The sequence below is a fragment of the Stenella coeruleoalba genome (genome assembly GCF_951394435.1).
Source record: "Stenella coeruleoalba genome assembly, chromosome: 5".
In the NCBI taxonomy this organism is placed as follows: domain Eukaryota; kingdom Metazoa; phylum Chordata; class Mammalia; order Artiodactyla; family Delphinidae; genus Stenella; species Stenella coeruleoalba.
In genome coordinates this window covers 100,412,177-100,432,047 of record NC_137150.1, presented here as the reverse complement: position 1 = coordinate 100,432,047, position 19,871 = coordinate 100,412,177, and the positions used below count along the sequence as shown (strand labels likewise).

Here is a 19,871-nt window from a genome sequence, read left to right as displayed (position 1 = left end):
TAGTCACAACTGAGGCTTTAGCAAGTTAATATTGCACAAGTGATACCAAGAGAATTGTATAAGAAGTAAGGTGGCATTTCCCAAGAGTATGCTGAAATTAAAACAAGTATATCCAATGAGACTAATGATCCATCTAATTCAGTATTCTCTATCTTATAGTCACTAAATGTATTTTAATTGTTTTATGAGCTGTAAGCTAAATGATCTTCCATGAGTATCTGCTATGGTAATCTCTCTATCTCACAAGGCAGGACTAATGGGCATTAATGACAATCATATGTCCAGAATCGATGCCAGATGCATTTATTCAATGAGGATCTTCTAGTTAAGAGTCTTTCTCTGCCAAATAACATTGAATTTTGTACAGTAAGGACCCATTTCTAGCCAGCAATGTACGTTCAAGTCAATGTTTTCTTTAAATGTTTCCTCCAAATTACCACTATTTATTAGGCATTTACAAGTTACACTGCTAGAATTTTACTACCATAAATTTTATTTTGTTAAAAATCTCTTATATTAGTTTGTATTTATTCGTTGAATGTCCCTTTTTGAAGACCTTCATGCCATTTCTTCCTGGTAGTTTCATTCCAACAAAATGTGCATTTTTCTCTATTTTGAGCATGATTGAATATAAAATGAACTAGAAAATAATATTTTTGAAGGGTAACTTTAAAGAAAAAAATTGAAAAAGACAGGAATGGATAGCTAGGTAGAAGATTGATAGATAATAAGATAGATGATAGGTAGATAGATAGATGATAGATCAGATGGATAATAGGTAGATAAATGATAGATAAAGGAGGGAGAGAGAGAGAGGAAGGAAGGAAGGAAGGAAGGAAGGAAGGAAGGAAATGAAATTCACCAAAAAATTAATTTTTCTATATTCAGGTAATGGATAATGAAATATTGTAATGATTTTGTTGTTGTTGTTTCTACTTTGCTATGTTACCAAATAGGATACCATCAGCATTCTTATAAGCTGTAACAAAATAAATGCTACAAAAGATATTAGTGCAGAAATAACAAAAACAGGGCACACATGTATGATTTGCACAGCTAAATTTAATTTAAAATAACTTTTAAAAAAGATTAATGTCCAACATTGAAAGGTTAAAAATAAACTGGACACTTTTATATTGGCGTGTAGAGAAAAATATCAACTTATCAAATTAGCTGGCATATGACAATTTCTATTCATATAAGGTTCTATTTCTATGAAGAGAATAACCATACACTTTTCAGAATTTTTTTTAAGAAGTCAGATGAATCTGGGGTCTAGACATCCAGACGTTGAAGTCGATTCATTAAGAAGTATTGTGTGACGGTGACAACAAATAAACTCCTCTGAACCTCAGTTTTCTAATTTAAAAAATGAAGACATTGAACCAGATGACTCTAAAGTTTTTATCAACATCTAAAGTCTCAACAAGCAGTCATTCTCAATATTCTATGCTTTTGGTCTGGTGGTGATAGCCCTATATGATCCTGAAAATATCTCAAAAATGTAGCAAAGAATGAAAACAATCTACACAGTACTATGAAAACTGATGGGCTCTAGAGACAACTACAATATTTCACCCTGTAGGAACTGTGTACTTTGACTAAAACAAACGTTCAACTTAATGAAACAATGTCAGTATTCATTCTGTGGTAAAACCTGATGATACTACAATGGCTGAGAGAATGATGGACATGACACATTATTATAATATTTATTTTGATGTTAAATTTTCAGTTTAAGTCTTTAAATCAGGTCAGAGACAATTTATGCACACCTACGTTTCTCTGTTCTGTCAGTCATTCTCTCTCCATTTTAATGTGTGGCATCCAGCATTTAACTGAGTTTCTAAAAGGGACTAATTAATCATGAAATAGGTTTTTGCCAAGTTTTCAGGTATAGATTCATTTATGCCATATCTACTTGAAAGCAAAAGATTATACCGGACTGGAAAATGAACTATGTTATTATCTCACTAGAGTATTATACAGTAAGAGTCACTCTCTTGAAACAGCAAGGATTCCTTCAAACATATGTTTATGATTAAAATTAGGTTCTGTTTAGCATGGCAACTGTGAATGATACATTAGTGCTCCTTTCTTCATAAAATAACCCAATTCTAATATTTAGGATGAAGGAATATTTAATTTCAGGAGATTACATTTTTATTAAAGTACATGGTTCTGATATAATTAAGACGATTTTGGTTTTGGTTTTTCAAATTTTGTTTTGTTTTTTGCTTTTTTTAGGGAAGAGCATCTGTCCTGCATTCTAAATATAGAGGTATAAATAGAATTGGGCCAATTCTTTCCCGTTAGATGGTCTAGCTGTATTTACCTTGCATGTGTTTGTGAAGCCTGGAAAAAGGAGTAGCTTTCCTTGCTCCTTTCCATTAGCTATGGAGAAGAGGCATGAATCTCAAGGTGACGGAATTACATCAGTTCATTAGCTCAGGGATTACCGAGAAATTATTAATTTTTTAGACGCAGTTTCACCTCCTTCCTCTGCTTACTTATCAAAAAGAAGAGGAGGGGAATTTTATTTATATATTACTAGTTTTAAATTGAAGTTTTTGCTTTGGATTCTTCTAATCAATCATTTAAATCCATCATAGTAAATTTAGTAAATACAAACATTTTTTGAAAAAAGAAAGAGAAAGGTAAAAATCGACAACATGCTTGGTTATTGTTACCCTTTCTGAAATGCCTTATCACTATTTTCCATGATTTACTTTGGAAATTTATTCGTTCATTTAGAAGGATACTATTATTCTGTTGGTGACAGTTTATACTCTATTATAATTTACTATAAATATATGCACACTCCTTAAAACACTTCTGTAAGATGATTTTTATAGCTGCAATAATTTCATAAAAGTTATATTTAAAAATGTATTTAAAGATTTCTGACACATTTTTATATATTCGGCAAGTTTGACTTAGTCACTACTAAAAAAAGTAAAAAAATTTAATATTTCTGAGTAATCTTTTAGATTACTTTGTAAAGTAGTATGATTGTGTCGAAGGATACACACATATTTGTTTATTTTGATATGTATTTGCATTTATATTTAGAACATATTTTAGCCACACTTTTGATATCTGATTTTATGCTTTCAATTTGTGGGGGATATCTATGTCATGGATTGTGTAGTACTGAACCTCTTCTAAGAACTTCAATCTCCCTTGCCTCCCAATCAAATAAATATCCAAAGGCCAGCCATAGTCTCAAGAATTAACATAAATTGGATCAATGAGTTCTTATCCCCAGTGTTCCTCCTAGAGTTAGCTCTGAAAGTGACAAGGTATTAAAATTATTTCATTAGGCAGATTCTGGAGCAGTTAAAAAGGCTGAACAAAGAAGTTACTCCACTGCCAGGGAAATAAATCCACAAGTTAGCTGTACATAAATCCACTGTTAAATAGCTGCTGTATTAATTTAGAGTATGACTGTAAAAAAACAAAACAAAACAAAACTGCAAGATGAAAGACAAAAGCAAAAAACTGGTTAAAATGTTAGATATGAAAATGTAATGAAACATTAATAACTAGGTTTTTGGAGGTTGGAATAACGTGGAATTAAAATGTAAAACAAATGGAGGTAAAGAATTCTTCATATATTTCCCCAGGGTATGATAGTGTAGTGGTATTGATTATATTTGGAGATCATTAAATGAACATGTTTAAATTTATTAGAACCACTAAAAATAGCAGGAATAGGGCTTGTTTCTGCTTGGAATGCACATTCCCCAGATATCCATATGACTCATTCTCTCTTTTTAAGGTGTTTTCCTTGAAGTATTCCCTGACCATCCTGACTTTAAATTATTAATCACTTAATATTCTTGGATATGTTTATCTACTTATTTCTTTTCATAGCACTTACTACCACCTGAACTTATACCATGTATTCAATGGTTTCCTTCTTTTATGTCTCCCCCTGGAATGCTAGCTCCACCACAGGGAGATTTTGCCTTTCTCATTTTGCTCTTCATTCTCAGTACTTACAATGCTTCAGGGTAAATAACAAATGCTCAATATAGGTTTGCTAACTGAATCGAAGAATGATTATGTGATTAATCAATCAGTCTTCCCTTTAATTTTATTGATTCTTTGTCTTTCATCTTTGATTCTGGCATTTTTTTCCCCTCAAATTTGCCTTTATAATACAGAATCGGAATCTAGCAGTGTTAATTTGGTTGGAGTCTTTTTTCCTTAATATTAACATATATTTACAATATCAACATTTATTTTTCTTGATTTGAATTATAAGTTCTGTCAGTTCACTATATTAAATCTAATTTTGTTGTCTGACCAACTCCAGTATCATAAAATCAATTCTCCCCTTTTCCATTTTTTTGAATACTTGAGATATTTTTGGCCATTTCCTGTTTCCTGGAATAAATCTTGTAAATAGTTCTTTCAATAATATTTTGAATGATTTATTAATATTTTAAACTTGAATTTTCATACACCTAATGACATTTGTTGGCTAATATTTTGTGGATCCCTCTTTTTCTTTCTTAATGTAATGCCCATATAATTGTGTATGTTAAAGATAAATGATAAAACATATATTAACATTTTTATTTTGTTATATTTATTTTTCATGTTGCATAGTTATATCTGAAAGTGTCATTTGATATAAAAAGAAACATTATTATCAGGCTGTAATGACAGTCTGATAATATTGATAAATATCAATAATACTTATTGATATTAATAGACTTATTTATGCTCAGAAAACACTAAAAGGTACTTTTATTTCAGATTATTTAAACAAAATGTCACCTATTGAGGTAAAATTAATAAAGTATTATTATAATTTGAGAGGCAGTTATAATTAACAACAAAAAAGATACACTGATTTTTGATGATTTTACTTTTTAAAAATCATTGAGATATTCTTTATAAATGGTCTTAAAGGATGAATTTGATCATTTTAATTTAAAGGATACCAAATAATATTGTAATAGACAGCTTTATAACTGTCCTACAATCTTTGAACACTCTAGCCGTATCTGGGAATTTTGAGTTTTATAAATCTCTGCTCTCATGGTAGAAACCAGAATTTTAAAAAAATCATAGTTGCCTACTTCCTTTCAGTCAGAATGCTGGCATACTATGTAGGCTCCACCAATATGATACATTTCATGCAAGACATCCATGAGGAAAAAGGGCTGACATGAAACTCATTTTGCTTGTGAGATTGACAGTAACATCTGACTTTCGGGTGATGCTGTATTTACAAAGTCAGTTTCTGAATGCAACAGTGCAATTAGCAAACAACAAATCATTTTTTTCTGATGTTTTGTGGGGCTGAATCAATGATTAAAATTTCCTGAGGCCGTTTCTATATAGGATTTTGGACATTATTCCTAGAAATTTAGATTGGAACTTGGTTCTCTTGACCTCACAATTCTCTGAGATACCCAATAAGATGTTTCTTCTTATTATTTAGTGTCAGCTTTTTCTTCCTTTGCATCTATAAACAAAAATGTAAAAAATTATGTTCCCCATCTTTTTATGTGCTTCTCTATTTGGGGATATTTTGTTCTGTCAATTATGTGTAACTAGTATCTAACTGTATTCTTACTATGGTCATTTCATAAATACTAGTGGGAATATTCAATTCACATTCTTAATTCCTTCTAGTATTACTTCAGGGTGGCATAAAACTGAACACTTAATAGTTGTACTTCTATTGAAAAATGAACAGGGGAGACAAATATGAACATAATGATTGGAAAATATTTTCAGGATTATCATCTGTAAATGGTTAATCATAGAGAGGATGGAGCCTATAACAAGCTGAAAGAGAAGTTCTCATAATTATCATTAGTATCATATTTATCTGTTTACATGTGCCTCTCTTTCCCAGTCAAATGTAAATCCATGAAGACAAGTCATATATATATATATATATATATATATATATATATATATATATATATATTTAACTTTGTATCTCACTTGGATAGCAATATTCTGGGTACATTGCAATCACTTCAATGTTTGTTACATGAAAACAAAAATCTGTTCTAGACCTGTCTCCAGAGTTCTTAAATGTAGGTGCTCCTATAATCTCAATTAAATAATTTATTTAAGGTATCAGGTATTCCCAGAATCTGCACATCTTTCGTATACAAGTTTGTGGCATGTTAGGCTGAGAGATTCTTTCAAGGCTAGCTCTGAGCAACTGTTAGCCATAGTAATTACTTTGTGAAATAGTACAGAACCAGTTTATTTTAGATGTGCAACCCATAGCACTTTACTCTTCTGGAATATTGTAAGATGACAAGGGGATGTTTGAAGACCTGATAAAAATCTAAAAATAACGTCAACAACAGCAGAGTGGGAAAGAAAGTTTAAAAGAGACTTTTCAAGTAAAAGAAAACAAGAAAATTTCAAATCATCTTAATATTATAACTATATCAAAAGATTTAAGTTGGATTATAATATCAGAAATTCTTAAGTAAATAAACTGAAGTTAAATTTTATAATTAAATTGGTCCTGCTTTAATTAAGCAAAATCATATTAATAAAAAGAGGCATAAAATATTCATACTTCTTTGAGAGGGCAAATTTTGGCCTAAACAAATACAGTGAAATTCAGTCCTATAGAAAGGGTGTTGGAATGATGTTCCCTGACTCTGAGCAAGAACAATAATTCACTTTAGATCAGAGTATACAGAGATTAATGATAGCAGCAGAAGAGATGTGATAACAACTAAAGCAACTTTTCTTTTTGATTTTTGCCAACAACAATCTTTGCCCTTTTTCCTCCATACTTTTCTATAGTTTTAATTTAATTTTGTTGCATTACTATATTTGTAATAATCATGTCCACATAACTTAAAGATTGTTTTTTAATTATCGTAACAAGACATCTAATCTTTCAAAAATATTTCATGCATAATATTCTATCATTTATCACCATTTATTTAAATCTTCCACTTGTAGTCAGTATGTTTCTTTATTATAGTAAAAACTATAATGATCTTCACAAAATCTTTATCATGTTTAGGATCATGGCCTCCAGTTTGATTTCCAGATGTGAAATCATTCTACTAAGAGATACGAATTTTTAAAAGGTGCATATTGGTAGATTACTTTCTAGAAAGGAAAGTGAAGATGCATTAAACCTGAAACCAACGTAACATTAAGTTATATCATAAATGTCTCCCTTAAGAAATTTTTCTACCTATCCAGACTAGTCATAATACTCCAGATCATGTACTGACTATTTTGAGCTTTATCCAATTATTATCTTCCCTCAAAATTGCCCCCATCTCAAAAATAATGGTTTATTAGTGGTACCAGAAAGAAGAAAAGGAAAATGGCATTTATGATACATTTTTTGCCAATCTCTAGTCTTCACAAGAGACCTGACAAGTTGTTATAGTCATATCCACTGTATAGAACATACAATTCATGGTCAATGAGACTAAATAAATTGTCCAAAATAACAACATTTTTGTCAGATGTTAAAGCTGGGATTTGTATCTAGCTACTTCTGAAGACTAAGCTGATTTTCTTTCTACTACACTGATCATCCTTTCCTCAAGGACCAGCTTCTTGATACGTCTTACAAATGTGTCTCTCCCCTTCTTCAATCTCTTTTTTTTTTTAACATCTTTATTGGAGTATAATTGCTTTACAATGGTGTGTTAGTTTCTGCTTTATAACAAAGTGAATCAGCTATACATATACATATATCCCCATATCTCTTCCCTCCCTCCCTCCCACCCTCCCTATCCCACCCCTCTAGGTGGTCACAAAGCACCAAGCTGATCTCCCTGTGCTATGCGGCTGCTTCCCACTTCAATCTCTTAGATAAGTAAAAATAATAATTTTCATACTGTTATATGTAGGCATAAGTGTGATTCTGAAACTTGTGCTCAGAGTTCAAAACTTAACTTCATAGCTCTGTGACAATTAGCAAGTCATCCGAACTTTGTTGTGCCACAGTTTATCTAGAAATTGTGATGATAATAATATATTTATCTCACAGGGTTGTCATGAGAATTAATATATACAGAGTATTTGGAATAATACCATTTATATAAATGTTTGCTATCATAATGATCATGATTTTTTAATTGTTTTGGTTGCAATATTTTAGACCTACTTCCTCAACTTCAAACACTCTAAGTGTCTTTGATATCTACAGAACAAACAAAATCAAATCACTATCCTCCTTTGTTACAGGGAATTCAATACTAAGTTGGAAATTTCTGTAACAATTTAATTTTTAAGAAAAGTGGAAAACACTATTCCTAGATATGCCTCTTGTTCAGTTTCTCCAATTTTTAGCACTGAGATTTGGTCAAATAAATAACCAGCATGAAGAAAACTAGGCCCTGGTCTTTAAAAACATCAGGAATGTCAGGAAAAGTTTAGAGGGTAGAACACCTGAGACTTTGCTATTTTGGAAGACATCTCAAATATAAATTTAAAGCTATAGAAACAGTGAGTATAAAATATTCATTAGTCAAAGATATTTAGCAGGTTCAAGGTAAGAGTTATCTATTTAAATAGACTCAAGAATAAAACATATAAGGTCTAACAGGCAGTTCTAGAAAAGACTATCTAATACAGAATCAACATCTGCACCAGTCATGTAAAAGGGCTTTCGGAATGGAAAATGTACTTGTTGGAACTGAGCTACTAATAATTTAGCCAGGTAGATATTATGTAGAAAAAACTCTTGTAACTAAAAATATACATATTATTTGCATAGTTTAGCTTATAAGGAATCACAAATTAAGAAGGACCAAAAATGAAGAGGAAACTGAAAGACCAGAGCCATAGTATCCCAGAAGCTGAAGCAGCCATGAAGAACAGAGCCCCAAACTTTAATCAGGCACAGAGGGAAAAGGAAAGCCCACAGTGTTGTGGATGGGAACTGGGGTGTCCACATAATGCTAGAACACTCAAGTGCAGCCCCTTCATGACAGGGGAAACTACTTAATAAGACAAACAAAAAGCCCTTGTTTTTCAGAAACAACTTACAAAGAAGCAGTCCTCTCCTGAACCAGACAGCAGGAGGACAAAATAGTACAACCTGAACATTTGATACCAAAGTACCCTCTTTCCAAAGGTTTTGTATTTTAAAACTGATGCCATTTAATAAAGTACTTCCAAATTGGAAATAATTGCAAGAACTTTTTGGAGGAATAGACTCTAATGTAAACACACAGAATTCCTACCAATTAATATTTATAAAATATAAGTTCACATTAAATACAATGGCCAATTAGTATATGAAAGGCTGTTCAAATAATGGAAGAGAGGAGGAGAAAAACAAAAGGGATGGAAGAAAACTTAATTGAAAGTGCATTTTAGATTTTAAAGGATACATATTATTCATGCCTATGTATTTTTAATATGAGACTCCATACCAGAAAAAAAATTCCACTACAGCCACCTCACAAAATTTAATATAACTTGTGAGTTCCTTACTATTCTGATATTATGCCCACCTGCAATGTCAAGGTTTAGCTCAGCAGATGTCAACCTTATTGAAACTAACATCTTTTCTCATAGTGAATATTGTGTAACATATTCTTTATTAAGTCAAAGATAATATACTATCTAATGCAAATTTAAATATATATTTATAAAATATATATGTACAGGCATATGCATATAATGCTTTATATAGTATAATAAAAATTAATTTTAGTAAAATCACATATAGCTCAACATGTAACATGCTGGATCACATTATTAGACAAAACACAGAGGAAACTGAACAAGATGGCAGAGTAGAAAGACCCTGAGCTCACCTCCTCTCACAAGCACACCAAAATCACAACTATTTGCAGAACAACCACTGATGAAAAAGATCAGAACCTCCCAGAAAAAGATCTCCTACAACTAAAGACATAAAGAAGGAACAACAACAAGATGGGTATGAGGAGAGATGGACTCATGATGTGCTGAAATCCCATATCTCCAAGTGGACAACCCACAAACTGGAGAATAATTATATTACAGAGGTTCTCCCACAGGAGTGAGAGTTCTGAGCCCCACGTTGGGCTCCCCAGTCCGGGGATCCTGTACCCACTGGGAAGATGAGCCCCCAGGGCATTTGGCTTTGAATGCCAGTGGGGCTTAATTTTGGGAGTTCCACAGGACTGAGGGAACAGGCTTCTTAACGGGTGCACACACAATCTCACATGCTCCACAACCCAGGGTAAACAGAGGAATTTGATAGGAGCCTGGGCCATACCTCCCTGTTGGTCTTAGAGAGTCTCCTGGAGAGGCAAGGGCAACCATGGCTCACCTTGGGGACATAGACACTGAAGGCAGACATTCTTGGAAGTTCCTTCTAATGTGTGGATTCTGATGGGCACTACTGTGGAATCCTCCCTCCAGCACATTAGAACCAAAACGTGGCCCCACTCAACAGCCTATAGATGCCAGTGCTGGGACACCTCACACCAAACAACTAACTGGGCAGGAACACCCTACCCCTGACCCACCCATCAGCAGACAGGCTGCCTAAAGCCTCCCTGAGCCCTACACACTCCTCTAGACACAGCCCTGCCCACCAGAGACCAGGACCTAGCTTCAACACTTGTGGACAAGCCCTGGCCCTGCCCTCCAGGCAGCCTGCTCTAGCCTCTGGACCAGCACCACCCACCAGAGGCAATGAAACCACAATGCCATAGCCTGTAGACCAAGCCTGCCTGCAGCAGGCCAGACCCTGCCCTGGGACCAGATAGAAGGTCAATGTAAGCTTCAGGACACACTGGACCCCATATGAAACTGTGTCAGAAACCACCCCTGCCCCCATCAGCAATCTGACTCCAGCTCTGGGATCCCTGGGCCCTGCAGGCAGACTCAAGACCTGGCTCTGCCTATCAGTAGTTCAGCAGTAACCCCAGGACCTGGCTTCACCTACAAATTGGCAGGCAACAGCCCCAGAGTTTTCTGGACCCTAACTCCACCAGTGAGACAGCACTAGCCCTGGGGCCCCCTGTAGTTCTGCAGTCATCTGCCTTGTTACCAGGCCCCACCAACTGATAGCCAACCAAGCCAGCAGATCACCCACATAGTCAGCCTGACAACTATCATTCTCAAAATATTCTAAAAAATTGCAGAGGAAGGAACACTTCTGAACTCATTCCATGAGGCCAGGATCACCTTGATACCAAAACCAAACAAAGATATCACCATAAAAGAGAATTATAGATCAATATCACTGATGAACATAGACGCAAAAATCCTCAACAAAATATTAGCAAACCAAATCCAACAATACTTTACAAGGATCATGCACCATGATCAAGTGGGATTTATTCCAGGGATGCAAGGATTTTTCAATATCTGCAAATCAAGGAGACACATTAACAAATTGAAGAATAAAAACCATATAATCATCTCAATAGATGGAGAAAAATTTTTTGACAAAATTCAACATCCACTTAAAAACTCTCCAGAAAGAGGGCGCAGAGAGAACATACTTCAACATAATAAAGGCCATATATGACAAACACAGCTAACATCATACTCAATGGTGAAAAGCTGAAAGCAGTGTACCTCTAAGATCAGGTACAAAACAAGGATGCCCACTTTCACCACTTTTATTCAACATAGTATTGGAAGTCCTAGCCAAAGCATTCATACAAGAAAAAGAAAACCACAAGGAGACATCACTTCACACCTGTCAGAATGGCTATCATCGAAAAGAACACTAATAATAAACGTTGGTGAGGATGTGGAGAAAACGGAACCATCACACACTGTTGGAGGGAATGTAAAATGATGCAGCCACTGTGGAAAACAGTATGGAGGTTCCTCAAAAAACTAATAATAAAACTATCATATGATCTAGCAATCCCACTTCTGGGTATGTATCTGAAAAAAAACCAAAAACACTAATTAGAAAACATACATGCACCCTGATGTTCATAGCAGCATTATTTACAATTGCCAAGATATGGAAGCAACCTAACTGTCCATCAACAGATGAATGGATTAAGAAGATGGAATACTACTCAGCCATAAAACAGAATGAAATTTTGCCATTTGCAGCAACATGGATGGATTTGGAGGGTATTATGCTAAGTGCAGTATGTCACACAGAGAAAGGCAAATGATATTAAGTCTATGATATCACTTATATGTGGAATCTAAAAAATATAACAAACTAGTGAATATAACTAAAAAGAAGCAGACCCACAGATACAGAGAACAAATTAGTGGTTACCAGTGGGAAGGGGTAGGGGCAATACAGGGGTAGAGGGTTAAGAGGTTCAAACTATCATGTATAAAATAAGCTACAGGCTTCCCTGGTGGCGCAGTGGTTGAGAGTCCGCCTGCCGATGCAGGGGACACGGGTTCATGCCCTGGTCCGGGAGGATCCCCATGCCACAGAGCGGCTGGGCCTGTGAGCCATGGCCGCTGAGCCTGCGCGTCCGGAGCCTGTGCTCCACAACGGGAGAGGCCACAACAGTGAGAGGCCCGCGTACCGCAAAAAAAAAAAAAAACAAAAAAAGCTACAAGGATATATTGTACAACACAGGGAATATAGCCAATATCTCATAATAACTATAAATGGAGTATAACCTTTAAATATTGTGAATCACTATATCATACACCTGTAACTTATATAATAAGTTATTGTACATCAACTATACTTCATAAAAATTATTGAAAAAAGAATTCCCAAATGAATATATTGACTTGCTATATGATGAAAAGAAGAAAACGTAATGACATAATTTATAACCTAAATGTGGAATCACCTTGAAAGTACAAATTCAAATGTAGATTGATACACATATATTATATTGGTAACTCACTTTAAAGGTATACCTGCCACTGGTGATGTGTGTTTTTGAAACAATAAATAACTCTTGGTAAAATTCAAACACAAAAAATACAGGACTCCCTCAATTTTTACTTAATATGGGTGTTGCTTTCTATAAAATTTTTGTTACACCATATTAAAATCTGCAAAATGGAGTTTGTTCTACTTCCAAATGCATTGTTAGTTTCAGTTCCAAATCCCTGTGGGTGTCAGGAGAATGGGATGGTCCCATGAGCTGCAGGAAAACTACCATTGATTAAATGTCTGAGAACCATAAGTTTTATTATAACAAACAATCCCCATTCCTCATGTGAAACAATGTATAAAATACTCACCTGGTGCTGACAGAGCACTGCTGTAGAACCATTGGTCCAAAATAGATTTAGATGATTATTTCAACATGTAAACAAGTAAGTACCTAATAATTTCACTTCCTTTTTAATTCGAAAATGAAGAGGGCTTCCCTGGTGGTGCAGTGGTTAAGAATCCACCTACCAATGCAGGGGACACGGGTTTGAGCCCTGGTCTGGGAAGATCCCACATGCTGCGGAGCAACTAAACCCGTGTGCCACAACTACTGAGCCTGTGTGCTACAACTACTGAAGCCTGCACGCCTAGAGCCCGTGCTCTGTAAGAAGAGAAGCCACCACAATGAGAATCCCACGCACCACAACGAAGAGTAGCCCCTGCTCGCCGCAACTAGAGAAAGCCCGTGAGCACCAACGAAGACCCAATGCAGCCAAAAATAAATAAAATAATTTTTAAAAAAGAAAATAAAATGAAAACTTGAGAGTGTTTATTGCACTATAACCTCCTTGCTATTCTACCTTGTTGTGAAATACTCTTTTGATTTGTTAATATGCCAAACACTAAGACATTTTAGGCAGAAAAGCATAAAAATTATAATCACAGCAACCATTAGGTTACTGAAAACTATTTTAAAAAAAGATTGCTGTTATTATTACTCAAGATGACAGAACTTCTGGCCAAATCACTCCTGAAAGTGTCTGTCAAAATGTCACTTACTGGGCTTCCCTGGTGGCGCAGTGGTTGGGAGTCCACCTGCCAATGCAGGGGACACGGGTTCGTGCCCCGGTCCAGCAGGATCCCATGTGCCGCGGAGCGGCTGGGCCCGTGAGCCATGGCCCCTGAGCCTGTGCGTCCGGAGCCTGTGCTCCGCAGTGGGAGAGGCCGCAGCGGTGAGAGGCCCGCGTACTGCAAAAAAGAAAATAAATAAAATGTCACTTACTAAAATGTAACATTTTCATTGAAGATTGTTATATCTTACTCTCAATCATTTTAGATGAAATATACAAGTGCAATATAATCATTCTGTTTCACAAATTACTTTCATATAATAAAACAATATCTACTTTTTAACTCAGAATCAGTTTACTTATTTATTTTAAAATATTTTATGTTTACTAAAAAGTAGTTAAAACAAAAATTTCCTTTACTCTCCTTGCCAGTAATAGCCATGTATCAAATAACCATTAATTTCTTTAAAATAACAGCCAGAGAGGAATCTGTTCATTACTCAAGTAGCAACTTTATAGTTTAGCATCCACCAAAGCTAAAACACACAGTTCATTAATTCAGCCAACCAGACAGTTTCCTAGAAGCTGGAAATACAACTGTAAAAAAATCATACTTGGCTCATGCAAGACTGGAGTTTATAGTTTAGTAGAAAATAGAGAAATAGAAATTAAGATCCTTGAAGTAAAATGTTTTATTCTTTGTCTTGAAAAAGCTACCACTAAAATCATATTGGTCCATAAGACAGATATGAACAGGTAATGCAGCTTTAGATAATTTTTGTAAAGGTTAGAATAAAGTACATTTATGTTATAGAGAGTAAAACATTGAGTTTTTTGTATTAACAAGCATGCACATATAAACTAATTAGTAAAGGAATAAATGGCAAAAATGTGATATTTTAAATAATATGTGTATAAGTGAATCAATGTTTTTAGAAATATTATAAGTAATTAAACTGATGTTTTTGATACATGTAAGTGACCAATCTCTGTCAATTCAATTTACGCATTCATTCATGAAAAGCTACTGATTTTAAATTATGTTCAAAAATTGTGCAAGACAGTGTACCTATGAAGAAAGCAATATGTGAAATCAAATGGAAGTTTCATAATTGAGGTTATGCAAATGATTTTTTAAAGGGAGACAGGAGTGGATATGGAAAGTGAAAAGAAATGAAAGACAGGGGTATATGTGGTCCTGATCATAATGAATTCTGTGTGTCATTTTGGGAGTTGGAAATTTATCCTGAAGATGCTAACAGGGGATTGAGAAATTTTAATAAAGAGAATGACATGATCAATTCTTATTTTAGAAATGTAGCTATCAGCAGAATGGAGAACAGAGAGGATGGAAGAGAATGGATATAGAAAAAAAAAAAAAAAACCCACATTTTTTCCATGTAGATGATGTTAGGAAATGGAGACAAAACATTCAAAACCAGCAAGAGGAAAAGAGGTAGAAATTTGTTATAGAACCAATACAGGAGAATCTAAATTTTGTCCCTGCTGTTTCCAGAAATTATAGCTACTGTTCTACAGACTGTAAATATGGCTATTCATTGGTTTTAATTGCTGTGCATATAATTTAGATTCCATATATCAACTCTAAGATGCTATAAATTATACTAAATCATGTAGTGCGATGCTATTTAAGAAAAATAAATTACTAGCTTAATTATTACATAATGCTAAGTTGCCATTGATTGTAGAATGGATTCAAGTTTCACAGATAATAAAATGAGAAAAAAATGTGCATCGTAGAATTGATAAAGTACATTATTTCATAATATGAGTTCAGATCTTCTGAAAAACATTTTTATTTTATAAAGCTCATTTGAAAGAACACATATTTGAAATTAATAAAAGATGTTATGGATTTGGGGGGAAATCCATGGAATTTTCAGATACCAGAATGTGTAGGGCAGGCCTCACAGGAATAAAAGAGCTGGAGCAGAATCCCTTCCTCTGCTTGTTCCACATGGTGGAGAAGCAGGGATGGTCCTGCCAATTATTACCACCTCTGTTTGTCAAAGGAAATGAAATCCCTAAGTTCTTCCATTTCTCAATTAAGATATCTTTGTTCCCTTATCTTTTTTTTCCTGAAACATGATGTGTATCTCCATTTATTTATATCTTCTGTAATATATTTATGTATATGTTTTTATTTTTTTGATTATTTTTTTAAATCTAACATCTTTATTGGAGTATAACTGCTTTAAAATGGTGTGTTAGTTTCTGCTTTATAACAAAGTGAATCAGCTATACATATATCCCCATTGTTCCCTTATCTTTCCACTAATTTTGCCCAATCATTTTCAACTCTGAGGTCAAATATTTGTGTTTATGGGCCCCAGTGTGTTACACAGAGACTTTCACATAGCCACCTCTCAAAAATGGCTTGATGAATAATTAATTAATTTTTATTCCTATAGTTTTCCACTAAACAATGAAACTCATTTAAATTAAGTAAACACTCAAATTCAGAAGTTTCAAATTTTTCAAGATATATGTAAATTCAGTGTCTTAGCCATTTCAAATTTTTGTGGAATACAGTAAAAGTAAAAAGAGATGAAAAGTAGTCTCTAAAATGTAAACCTCAAATTTCAATAGCTGCTCTCACCATCCTCAGTCTCTTTCAAATATCATACTGTAGCAATCAAGCATTCATTAATATAAGAATTTTCCATAGGATGCAGATAATTGGGGGAAATGATGAGATAATCGACAAGTGACTTTTGGGGAAACCAGTTATGGTAGCCATAAAATTCTCCAATTTTTATTATAGTGATCTGGGAAAGTAAGGTATTTAGTAGCATAAACAATAAAGATTCCAGGAATTATATCTAGATTATTTCCAAGCATATAACTCTTCTAGTTTTAATGCAATAGACAATTACAAAATTAAATCTTTCAAATCAGCTATTCAAGGTCTGCAAATCATTCTGATGTTCGTAATGATGCCTTTCAAGTTTCTTTCTCTGGTTAGCCAATACACTGTTTCCCCGACCACAATTTCCTGCCATTTAGCCCAGTATTTACAGTTATCTGTTTAAATTCATGTGTAATTATAGCAACTTTGAGAGTGGAAAACATCGTTGGTGTCATTCTCACATCTGTGAAAAGACCTAACAGTTTTCATATTAATTTATTTTCATGATATCTTATTTCAAACTGGACCCCACAGTACCTTTTACTTTTACTTTGAGCAGCAAAATAGACCACTGATGAAAAAGGATTCATCCAATTACTATGAGCAAAGTAGCTTTAACTTCCTTTAGATATCTGATAGCAAGATATAAAATGACACTTCCCAGACACATCTGTAGCACAATAGGGCCCTTATTGATTTTCATATCATGTTCTTCAGTCTGAGATGGCTCTCTTGAGGACTTCACTTCCCAGCAGGAAAAAAATTGCCTTTTCTACGTTTGAATTCTCAGGTCTATTAATACATCCCTAGCTGGAGACAGTGTCATTTTAGTTCTATTTCTTTGTAGTTGATGTGTCTACACCTTGCTATTGTAGTGCCCTAATGGATCCTAGGGCTGTAGGTCAAAGTATGAAAACAAAAACTGAAATTGCTTAGCCTGTGAATCAATAAAAAAGACTCTTAACACTTTTTCTAAGTATAAAATGTGCAACCAATGAAGTGTAAGTGCATTCAACCTTGCACTAAAACTATAAATAGAATATTTCTAACTCTCAGCATTTATATACTAAAAATGAAGATAAATGGTTGCTGTTATTGCTAAATGTATAATAATATCTAGATCAAGAAAACCAAAGTGCATTTGCTATGTTGACTAAAATTATAAAATGTTATAATCTTTCCAAAAGTTACCTCTAAATGACATTGGTTGCCCTTTTATCATCATCTGCCCCAAATAATCTAATTTAAAATTCTGTGGAATAAAAGCAGATGAGAACTGGGGGAGAGAGGTGGGTGTGGTAGTGGGATGAATTGGGGATTGGGATTGACATATATAAACTAACATGTATAAAACAGATAACTAATAAGAACCTACTGTATAAAAAAATAAAATTAAAGAAAAAGCGGATGAGAACTAATCAATGAGAACTATCCTCATCTTTTTTTTTTTTTTTTTTTTTTTTGCGGTATGCGGGCCTCTCACTGTTGTGGCCTCTCCCGTTGTGGAGCATAGGCTCCGGACGCACAGGCTCAGCGGCCATGGCCCACGGGCCCAGCCGCTCCACGGCATGTGGGATTCTCCCGGACCGGGGCACGAACCCGTGTCCCCTGCATCGGCGGGTGGACTCTCAACCACTGTGCCACTAGGGAAGCCCTATCCTCATCTTTTAAATTGATCTACCTAAATTCATTTATTTGACACTTAAAATTGCTTTTAGCAATCACTATATAATAAAAAATAAATTGCTGTTTGAAATTAATTGAGATAAGATATACAGAATAAAAATAGCATTATAGTATTTCCAAATAAGAACAAAATTCTTTTATCTGTAGTCTTCAAATTTATTTCTGATAATTGAAACTTTTACAGATTTTTCACATATTTATTACCTAATAATTTATTTCATTATTCAACAGTTAATTGCTATATATTGATTTATTGTATAACCACTCTATCCCTAGAAATGACCCACAAATTGTTACCACTGGGAAAACTATGCCAAAAACTTCCGGAAAATCTATTTTTCAGCCAATTCAAATTCCATGTTAACCTTGTTTTCCTGGAATTGTTATTAAAAATACAAATTCAACAAACTTTGTATCTGTTCTTTCCGTTTAACTCTTTCTATTTCTAGCCTTTTTTAAAACTAAACCTGAACTATTTGCTTTAGTCAAAATAATATATAAATTCCCTCAGTAATGTGAAGTAAACTCCACTTGCCATGATTTTTAAAACAATTTTTCTATGGCCCTTTACAGTAATAATCATATGACTCATTTTGCCTTTTAATTACCTGAATCTTCATTGACTACCACCGCAAACTTTCTTAATGAAATGGTAATAAATATTTTGAAGTTGTATATGATTGTTTCAGTGGCTGAAGCAACCATTTAATATCACACAAGCCACTTAAAACCCATGAAATGTTATAGATGGCTTTATAAATTAACGTTCCTAAACAATGGCTCTTTTGAAAAGGATAATCTTTTATCAATTGCTAATTAGTTATTTAATCTTCACAGCTATTTTTATAATAATGTTTAGCCTAAGGAAGGGAATGGAGTTGATGTTTTAACTAAAATAGGATATATAAAAATATATCTAGCACACAAGTGTTTGCTCAAAGTATATCTAAACAGGAAAACATCACTTAGATGGTTAGAAATGAATTTTTAATACCACTGTTGTAATGATGAAATTTTGGGGAGAAGGTATACTTGAGAACAGCAAGAGAGGTAATCAAAGGGAAAAAAAACATTTTTCATTAGTACAGCACAGGCTTAGATATTTTTTTTTAAATTTTTTTATTAATTTATTTTTGGCTGTGTTGGGTCTTCGTTTCTGTGCGAGGGCTTTCTCTCGTTGCGGCGAGTGGGGGCCACTCTTCATCGCGGTGCGCGGGCCTTTCACTGTCGTGGCCTCTCTTGTTGCGGGGCACAGGCTCCAGACACGCAGGCTCAGTAGTTGTGGCTCACGGGCCTAGTTGCTCTGCGGCATGTGGGATCTTCCCAGACCAGGGTTCGAACCCGTGTCCCCTGCATTGGCAGGTAGATTCTCAACCACTGCGCCACCAGGGAAGCCCTTAGATATTTTTTAAAATATTTCATTTTACCCTACTCAAAATATGAATATAAAATAACTGGCTACTAACAATATTTATAGCAACTTGGATATAAATATGTTAAATTTAAAGATCAGAGAAGAGTTATGGAACTTTAAAGCAAATTGCAAAAGAGCAAATGGGTACCACATTTCTCCATACTATTAAACATAAAATTGAGAAATCACTATGGATCAAGATATGATGCTGACCAAAATGACTACAGAGAAAAATTAGAACACTTAATACTCAAATCATTACTA

The 19,871-nt window shown here is 34.2% G+C and overlaps 1 long non-coding RNA gene across 2 annotated transcripts in view; it reads right to left on the bottom strand.

Moving 5' to 3' along the window:
• The window catches only part of LOC307186553, a 472,211-nt gene that overhangs the window by 85,302 nt on the left and 367,038 nt on the right, over nt 1-19,871 (bottom strand). For both annotated transcript variants that reach the window (XR_013828404.1, XR_013828405.1), the window contains one exon: nt 13,847-14,035. This is a non-coding gene — a long non-coding RNA (uncharacterized lncRNA). The remainder of the gene's footprint in view (nt 1-13,846; nt 14,036-19,871) is intronic.